Below are 10,051 nucleotides of genomic sequence, written 5' to 3' on the forward strand. Positions count from 1 at the left end.
CCTCCAAAAAATAAAAAAAAAAAAAAAAAGAATTGGGAGGATGGAGCCTGTCAGAGTGCAATCAGCAGAAAAGAAGAGGGAAAGGCAGTGGGCTGGCAAGTGGCATGGTGGTTGGGGTACCGGACTCCGACATGGTCGACCCTGGTTCAAATCCCGGACCTGGCAGCTTGGTTTCTCACTTTCTCCCTCTCAGGTCAGGTCAAATGAAAAGAAAGATAATAATGATAATAAAATTAAATTAAATAATTATTTTAAAAAAAAGATTGTTCAGAAAGGGGCCAGCAGGTTACAAAGTGGTTGGGGCAATGCACTCCCATATGGCTGACTGCAGTACAAGTCCTGGACCAGCAAATGGCATAATGGTTATGTTGATTAACTCCCACATAGTTGATTGCAGTTTGAGTCCTGGACCCGGCAACTTAAAACTCATGCTGGGTACGTACGTATGCGTGCCCAAAATCCCTAGAAGAGAATGGAGGAGAAGGGATTACAGCGTGGTTATCCCATTTGGGGGATGATTTCTCTCTTTCTGTCTCTCCAGTGAGTGCACATGTCCTATAGCAAAAATCTCTCTAAAATAAATAAATTAATTAAAAAGATTGTTCTGAAGAACAGCTCATTAAAAGTGCCTTGATCCTAAGGCACTTGGAGAAAATGTGTGGTAGCAAAGTCTTAGAATGCAAGGCCAGGAAACAAGGATGATGGAGTCTACCTTGTATCTCCTGCACACCCACCCACAGGGATCGCCTCAGTCTGAGGCTCCCCGCTTCCTGAGCGTGCCATCCCCTCTCTGGCTAAGGAGTTTTGGAAACAGACGAAGCCCTGATAACTCGTGTATCAATGGATCAGAGCCTTAGACTCAACAACCAGTTGTGGGTGTTTGCCCAATAAAAGAACTTTATGGCATTGCCAGTATTCCTACCACCATAATAAAAAGGCAAATTTAGGACCAGCATATGGCGTGGGGGTTAAGGAGGCTGAATCCCACATGGCCAACTCTGCAATTCAAGTCCTAGACCTGGCAGCTTGAAAAACACACCAGGTTTGTGCGAGCACATACTCTAAATCCTGAGAGGACAATGAAGGAGAAGGAACTGTGGCGTGGCCATCCCCTCTGATCCTCAGTCAACGCATCTCCGGGATGAGGGCTAAAAAAGCAATCAGAGGGACCAGCAGTTACTGTAATGGCTCTGTCGCTGGAAAAAACCTCTACAAAAAAAAAAAAAAAAAAAAAAGTGTGCCCTTATTGTCTGTTGTGGGTCAACGTCTCACACTGCTGACCTGTCCTAAACCTGAATTTTCTAATCTGTAAAATGAGGATGACCTGGCTTCATTACAACTGTTGCATGGATTAAACACACAACAAGCTATGACAGAGTCAGGGCTTAAATGTTATTCATGACATCTGTATTAGCCATTGCTGTGTAACAAATTGCCCCAAAACTCAATGGTTTAAAACAACATACACTTATGGGACCAGCAGTTAGCATAATGGCTATGTCGCTGGACTCCCATGTAGTTGACTGTGGTTCGCGTCCTGGACCTGGTGGCTTAAAAATCTTACTCTGGGTGCGTGTGCGTGCCCAAGATCCCGAGAGGAGAAAGGAGGAGAAGGGATTGCGGCATGGCCATCCCCCCTGGGGGGTGATCTCTCACTTTCTGTCTCTCTGTCTGTCTGGTGAGTGCACGTGCCCTATAGCAGAAACCTCTCAAAAAAAAAAAAAAAAAAAAAAAAAAAGAAAAGAAAAGAAAAGAAAAGTACACTTATTATCTCATGGTTGAGCTCAGGGTCCTCTGGCTCAGGATCTCTTATAAGACTGCAATCAGGTGCCAGCTGGGGCTGCAGTCCTTTCATGATAGAACTGGGCAGGCAGACTCTGCTTCCAGACTCCCTCAGTGGCTGTCAGCAGGACACAGTTCCTGGTAGTGCAGGCATGCACTGAGGCCTCTTTCAGTTCCTTGACATAGTCCCCTCTGTGCATGACAGTTGGCTTCGTAGAGCAAGGAAAGAGGGAGCAAGAGGAAGTATGAAAAGGGAGTAGTCAGAGTCTTTTTTGTGACCCCGTAAGTGACATCCATCACTCTTGCCAAATTCCGTTTTTTAAAAATATATTTCTAGTTGGGGGAGAACCCTCAACAAAGTCTTTTTTTTGTTTTTTTTGAGAGCTTTTTTGCTATAGGGCGCTTGTGCTCGCCAAAGAGACAGAGAGACAGAAACCGAGAAGTCACCCCGCAGGGGGGATGGCCATGCCGCAATCCCTTCTCCTCCATTCTCCTCTTGGGATCTTGGGCATGCACGCACACGTGCCCGGTGTGAGTTTTAAGCCACCGGGTCCGGGACGTGAACTGTGGTCGACTACGTGGGAGTCCAGCAACATAGCCATTATGCTAACTGCTGGTTCCCCCATCAACAAAGTCTTTATGCTGCCCTCCATCCCCAGCCTTAGCTGGCTTGGGTCATGGCAGGCATATCTGTACACATGCCTCATGTGCTCAGGAAGGTCCTGGAAGGTGAATTGAGGACCTTTCCCATGTGGGCTCAGTTACATACCACTGTGCCACTGTTTTGACCTCAGAATTCTGTTGTTTTAAAAGCAAGTCATTAGGTTCAAACGATACACAATAGTGAATATCAGGAGGTGGGGATCATTGGGGATCGTTTTAGAAGTTGCCTATATCAATTATAATCATTATCTGTTTTTACTAGACTCAGAAACAGTAAATACTGTCTTGTAAAAAGATCTCATAATACAGGGGCCAGACAGGGGTGCAGTGGTCAACATGCTCTGCAAGGCTGACCCCATGGAAAGGTTTTAGGTTCACTTCCGGATACTTCTCTGCACACACTGGGCAGGTGTGTGGCCATAATCTGGGGCTGGCTGAAATTGGAGATAGGTTGTGGCACTGAGACCCTTTTGGTGATGCTGTATCTCTGTCCACCCCTCTCTGTTTCTTTTACTCATGGAATAAATTAATAAACTTAAAAAAATATGGAATATAATGATAAAAAGTTTGGTGCTTGCTTACTTCATAAGCCAGATATCCCAGAGGGTTTCCCCTCTGAGAGGTGGGGAGTCTGTGTCTTAGTCACTTGGATAGTGGCCTGTCTTGTCCAGTCAAGAGCCTGCACATGTGTTGCTTGTGGAGAAAAAGAAAGATGGCAAAGGAACAGTTGGTTCCCCAGGACATGTGATCTAAGTAAAAAATCTATGGTAATTTTTTTCTTTGACAGTTAAGAGTACATTTGCTAAGACTCATAGGTAAACGGAAATTCCTGCTTAGCTGCAGAGTCGTAGACGGGGACAGACTGCTCTGTGAAAATACCAAGAAGCAATGGGGGCCTATTAGAAGAAAAACAGAAGTGAAGGAGATATGGAACTAGCTTTTCTTCCCCATTTACAAATTGTCTTCCTTCTCCTTTTCCTAAACTTATCTGAAAAGTAAGGGAGGAGGAGAGACAGTGACAACAGGAGTTTTCTTCAGAGCTGGGAGCTTGAGACACTTACCTTTTCTTCCACCTGAGAATGTCTGTGCTTCTGACTTTCCTAGAGCCCAGTAGTAGGGCATTCTTATGTCAGGAGCAGGATAGAGAAGCCACGCAACATTGAGGCCAGAGCACTTAATGACTGAGTGATGGTTGAACTTAAGACTGCCAGATCTGACCCCGAAATAAGGAAAGGCAAGTATGTTTAACAATAATAGGAAGGAACTCTGTTTTTCAATATCATAAATACTGGGTTGTCAGAAAAATCTCAAAGCATTTTTGCATAGAAAAATACAGAAAAAAAATGTCATGACTTTTCTTACAACCCAATGTTTTCTTACTAGGAATAGTTTCTTTAGGGAGAATGATGTCCCAGAACCATGATCATCTGTTTGCTTACTGGGTTTTTTTAATATTCATCTAAGAGTCTGAGAAAGCCTGGGGTGGCATCTGAGCTTTGACACATCCTCAGACAAGTCAGTCTGATGTCTGCTTTTAAAGTGGAAATGCTAAGGTCTAATCAAACGTGACCAAAGATATGAGGAGACGAGGCAACTTGACTGAAAATCTTTGAACAGACAATACAAGGGGATTAAAAAAGGTCACGGAAAAATGGAATTTTAAAATAAAGATTGTAAACTCATTTCTTAATGTAAACTTGATCAAGTTCAAGACACTCTTGTAGGCAATGATACCTTCCATTTAGTCCATCCCTAAAGAAGGACCCAGGGGGCAGGGGGCAGGGGGCAGGAGATGGCATAGAGGTTAGGATAAGGTGCTGGACTTCCACATGGCAACTGTGGTTTGAGTCCCAGACCCAGCGACTTGAAAATCATGCAGGGTGCACATGTGCCTAAAATCCCTGGAGGAGACTGGAGAAGGTATTGCAACGTGACCATTTCCCCAGGGAGTTGATTTCTCACTTTCCCTCTCACTGTCCCTTTCTCTAGCAAGCACACATGCCATATGGCAAAAACCTCAAAAAATTAATAAATAAAAAAGAAAAAGAAAGAAGAAAGAAAGAAAGAAAGAAAGAAAGAAAGAAAGAAAGAAAGAAAGAAAGAAAGAAAGAAAGAAAGGAAGAAAGAAAGAAAAAGGGGTCCTGAGAATTGAACCATGTCAACGTGGTCTTTTTTTACATTATTAAATGAAGAAAAATAGGTGTCCTTGAAAGATTCCTCAAAGAGGCGAAAGTTAGAAGGAGCCAAATCAGGATTGTAATGTGGATGCTTAATAATTTTTCATTGAAACTTTTGCAAAAATTGCTCTTGTTTGATGAGAGGAATGAGCAGGAGCACTGTCATACTGGAGAAGGACTTTGGGGCCTTTTTTGGCTAAAGCGTCAGTTTCTTTTCTCCAAATGCTTTCATAATAAGTAGCTGTTATTGTTCTTTGGCCTCTGGGAGTCAACAAGCAAAATACCTCGAACATCCCCCCAAACAGTTGCCGTGACCTTTGTTCTTGACTGGTCTGCTTTCGCTCTGACTGATCCACTCCTACTTCTTGGTAGCCATTGCTTTGATTGTGCTTTGTCTTCGAGATCACACTGGTAAAGCTGGGTGTCATCTCCTGGTACAATTCTTGGAAGAAATGTTTCTAATTCTTTATCTCATTATTTTAACATTTTTATTGAAAATTCTGCCCTCATCTGCAGCGGATCTGGGTGCAGCAGTTTTGGTACCCATTACACAGAATGGGTGTGATGCACTTTAATTTTTCAATCAGAATTGTGTAAGTCGAACAAGTTGAGGTGTCTGTGGTGCTGGCTATTATTTCTATGGTTAATCATCAGTCTTTTTCAATTAGAGCGTGAATAAGAACAGCATTTTTCTTACACGTTGATGGGAATGGTCTGCCGCTGTGGGCGTCATTTTCAACATTATCTTGTCCCTTTGAGAAATGAGTTATCCATTAGTGGCTGCTCATTTCTTTGGGATATTATCCCCATACACTTTCCATAAACTATTAATAATTTTACCATTTTCTTCCACCCAAACTTCATCATAAGTTTGATGTTTATTTTGCTTTCAATTTTAGCAGAATTTATGTTGCTCTGATAGTTTCAAACCGATATCTTTCTTCAAATGAGGTCCCGTTCAGACATATTAAAGTAAGTTACTACTGGCTTATTTTTGGTGCAAGAATTTTTTATATTCAAGCATAGTTTTTTATAATATGTGTTTTCCATGAACCTTTCAAAGACACCTCGTAGAAAGAGATACAAAGAAGATCCGCATACAGACATACCTCAGAGATATTACCTGTTTGGTTCCAGACCATTGCAATAAAGTTGTTAATAGTGTCACAATAAAGCCAGGCACACAAACTTTTTGATTTCACAGATCACATAAAAGTTATGTTTTCTCTATATTGTGATCTACTAAGTGTGTAATAGCATTATGTCAAAAAACAATGTACATATTTTAATTTAAAAATACTTTATGGACTGGCCCTATTGTGCAGTGGTTAAGCATTATGCTTTGGGAGCTGGATTCCACAAGGCAGATCGCAATTTAAGTCCTGGCCCCAGCAGCCTGAGAAACATGTCAGGTGCATGTGGATGAGTGCTCAATGTCTTGAGAGGATGGAGAAATGGGGGAAAAAGGATTGTGGCACGTACCATGCCCTATTTGGGGTGGGGGGTACTTCTCTGTCTCTTCTCTCTGGCAAGCACATGCACACTCTGATATTTGAAAAATATTTTATTGCTAAAACATACTAACAATCATCTGAGCCTTCAATGAGTCATAATCATTTTGCTGGCAGAGGGTCATGCCTCGTTGTCGATGGCTGACTGATTGGGGTGATGGTTACTGAAGGCTGGAGTAACTGAGAGTTTCCTAAAGTAACACGACAATGAAGTTTGTTGAATCAGTTGACTCTTCCTTTCATGAAAGATATCTCTATAGCACATGATGCTGTTTGATAGCATTTTGCCCACAGTAGAACTCTCAAAATTGGAGTCAGTTTTTTTTTTTTTTTTTTTTTGGAGAGGTTTTCGCTATAGAGCGCGTGTGCTCACCAGAAAGACAGAGGGAGACAGAGAGACAGACAGCGAGAAATCACCCTCCAGGGGGGATGGCCACGCTGCAATCCCTTCTCCTCCATTCTCCTCTCGGGATCTTGGGCATGCACACACATGCGCCCAGTGTGAGTTTTAAGCCACCGGGTCTGGGATGCTAGCCGTGGTCGACTACGTGGGAGTCCAGGGACATAGCCATTACGCTAACTGCTGGTCCCTGGAGTCAGTTTTTATAAACCTCCCCACTGCATAGTATTATTCTCAGTCATTTGTTGTCATTTCAACAGTGTTCACACATTTTCACCAGGAGTACATTCCATTTCAAGAAACATTTTCTGGGACCAGCAGATGGCATAATGGTTACATCACTGGACCCCCACATAGTTGACTGTGGTTCAAGTCCCAGACCTGGTGGATTAAACTGACACTGGGCATGTATGCAAGTGTGCCCAAAGTCCCAAGAGGAGAATGGAGGAAAAGGATTATAGCATGGCCATTCCCCCTGGGGGGTGATTCTTCATTTTCTGTCTTTGTTTCTCTGGTGAGCACATGCATATTATAGCAAAAATATCTCGCAAAAGAAAAGAAAAGAAAAGAAAAGAAAAGAAAGGAAAAGAAAAGATGTATTGTCCAGCCTAGCAGCAGAGGTGCAGACCATGGGTTATACTAAGAACCATGTGGGGAAGCTTCAGCTTGTATACGGGTCTACCTGAGCATGCTGTGCTTGCACTTTCACACATGATCCTGTTTAGCTGGAGGGAAGGGGAAGGCTTATGATGGGACTATTTGTCTCTGTCATTGTCTCTCTCTCTCAAGAAATAAACTTTAAAAATTTTTTTTAAATAAAAAAAAATCTACTTTTGGAACCAGCAGTTAGCGTAATGGTTATATCACTGGACTCCCATATAGTCGACCGTGGTTCGAGTCCCAGACCTGGTGGCTTAAACTCACGCCGGGTGCATGTGCATGTGTGCCCAAGATCCCGAGAGGAGAATGGAGGAGAAGGGATTGCGGCGTGGCCATCCCCCCTGGGGGGTGATTTCTCGCTTTCTGTCTCTCTGTCTCTCTCTGTCTTTCTAGCGAGCGCACATGTCCTATAGCAAAAACCTCTTCCAAAAAAAAAATCCTACTTTATTTGCTTTTATAAGAAGCAACTTCTCATCTGTTAAATTTTTTCATGAGATTACAGTAGTTCTGTCACATCTTCAGGCTCTGCATGTATGTCTCTTGCTATTTGTTTCACGTCTACAGTTACTTCCTCCACTGAAGTCGTGTACTTCTCAAAGTCATCCAGGAGGCTTGGAATCACCTTCTTCCAAAATCTTGTTATTGCTAACATTTTGACCTCTTCTCAGGAATCACAAATCTTCTAAATGGCATCTAGAATGGTGAATCCTTTCCAGAGGATTTTCAATTTACTTTGCCCAGATCAGTCGGAGGAATCACTATCTATGGCAGTAATAGCCTTACAAAATGTATTTCTTAAATAATAAGATGTGAAAGAATTACTTACTGATGCATGAGCTGCAGAATGGATGCTGTGTTAGCAGGCGTGAAAACACCATTAATCTCCTTGTATAATACTTCTCCATCTGAGCTTTTGGATAACCAGGTGCGTTGTCAATGAGCAGTACTATTTTGAAAGGTATCTTTTTTTATAGAGCAGTAGTCCTCAACATGGGTTTAAAATATTCAGTAAACCATGCTGTAAACAGATGTGCTGTCATCCAGGCATTACCTGCTGGTCCTGATGATAGTTTTTACACAGACATTTTAGCATAATTCTTTTTTTTTTTTAAGAATTTTTTTTTTATTCTTTTTTTTTTTTTTTTTTTTAGAAATTTTAGCAGGGAGAGACCAGAGAGAGAACAAAGGAAAGTTAGAAAGCAAGCCACCAGGCCCAGGACTTGAACCATGGTCGGCCATGTGGGAGTGTCCAGTACCTTAACCACCATGCCACCTGCTGGTCCCAGTTTAGAATAATTCTTAAGGGTCCTAAGAACAGTAAATGAGCAGCATTGCAAGAGAGTTAGTCTGTCTTTTGAAGATTGGAAGCCAAGGATTTGACTTCTCTTGCTGTGGAAGGCCTAGATGGCATCTTCTTCCCATATAAGGCTCTTTGTCTACATTGAAAATCTGTTGCTTAGTGGAGCGATCTCCATCAATTATCTTAGCCGAATCTTCTGGATAATTTGGTGCTGCTTCTACATCAGCACTTGCTGCGGCACCTTGTATTTTCATGTTGTGGAAATGGTTTTTGGTCTTAAACCTCATGAACCAACTTCTGCTAGCTTCAGACTTCTGCAGCTTCCTCACCTTTCATAGAATGGAAGAGTTAGGATTTTGCTCTGATATCAATTTTGGTTTAAAGGAATGTTGTAACTGGTTGATCTTCTATTCAGACCACTAAAACTTTCCTGATGTCAGCAATAAAGCTGTTTTGGTTTCATATCATTTGTGTGTTCACTAGAATAGTTCTTTACATTTCCTTCAAGAACTTTTCCTTTATATTTGCATCTAGGCTAACTGTTTGGCACAAGAGGCCTAGTTTTGGGCCTATAGCAGCTTTCAACATGCCTTCCTCACTAGGCTTAATAATGCTTAGCTTTTGATTGGAAGTGAGAGAAAGGAGACTCTTTCTTTTATTTGAGCACTTAGAGATCATTGTAGGCTTATTAATTGGCCTAATTTTTAAAAAGAATTATTTATTTAATTTTATTTATTCATTCATTTATTTATTTTTCTTTGGCCAGAGAAAGAAAGAAAGTGAGTAAGCAAGCCACCAGGTCTGGGACTTGAACCACAGTCAGCCGTGTGGGAGTGTCTAGCACCTCAACTACCACGTTATCTGCTGGTCCCTGCTTGGCCTAATTTCAATGTGGTTGTGCCTAGGGAAATAGGGAGGCCTGATGTGAAGGAGAGGCTCGTCAAAGGAGCAGTCAGAACACTTATTATTTAGGTTTGCCGTGTTGTATGGGCATGGGTTTTGGTGCCTTGAAACAATCACAATAGCAACATCAAAGATCACTGATCACAGATTACCAGATCACAGATAACAGGTAACAATAATGAGAAAGAAAACAGCTGCAATATAGTGAGAATTACTGAACGGTGACACAGACGTGCAGTGAGCTCATGCTACTAGAAAAGTGGGACTGATAGACTCACTCCACGTGGTATTGCCATGCACCTTCCATTTGTAAAAAATGAGGTATTTACAGAGTACAGTACAGTGCATTAGAAGGGAGTTATGTCTGTAATCGAAATATTAGACACGAACTTTAAAGTAGGAAAGCTTATTATATTCAAGGAAATAAAATCCAAGATTTAGAATTTCGTCAAGGAATTGAAAACTTTGTGTAATGTAATACAGTCATGCACCCCATACCAATATTTCAGTCAATGATGGGCCATCTATATATGACTTATATATAAGCCATAAAGCTCCCATTTCCTGGTGCCATTGTGCCATTGTCATGTCATAGTGCGATGTATTCATGTTTGTGATGATGACAAAATCTCGGCACTGTCAATCTTGTAAAAGT

The 10,051-nt window shown here is 41.8% G+C and overlaps 1 pseudogene; it reads right to left on the reverse strand.

The window, feature by feature from the left end:
* Nucleotides 1–6,082: 6,082 nt before the first annotated feature.
* LOC102494053 (tigger transposable element-derived protein 1-like) lies at nt 6,083–9,171 on the reverse strand (annotated as a pseudogene).
* Nucleotides 9,172–10,051: the final 880 nt, after the last annotated feature.

Source organism: Tupaia chinensis, unplaced genomic scaffold (assembly GCF_000334495.1).
Source record: "Tupaia chinensis unplaced genomic scaffold, TupChi_1.0 Scaffold143584_1, whole genome shotgun sequence".
In the NCBI taxonomy this organism is placed as follows: domain Eukaryota; kingdom Metazoa; phylum Chordata; class Mammalia; order Scandentia; family Tupaiidae; genus Tupaia; species Tupaia belangeri.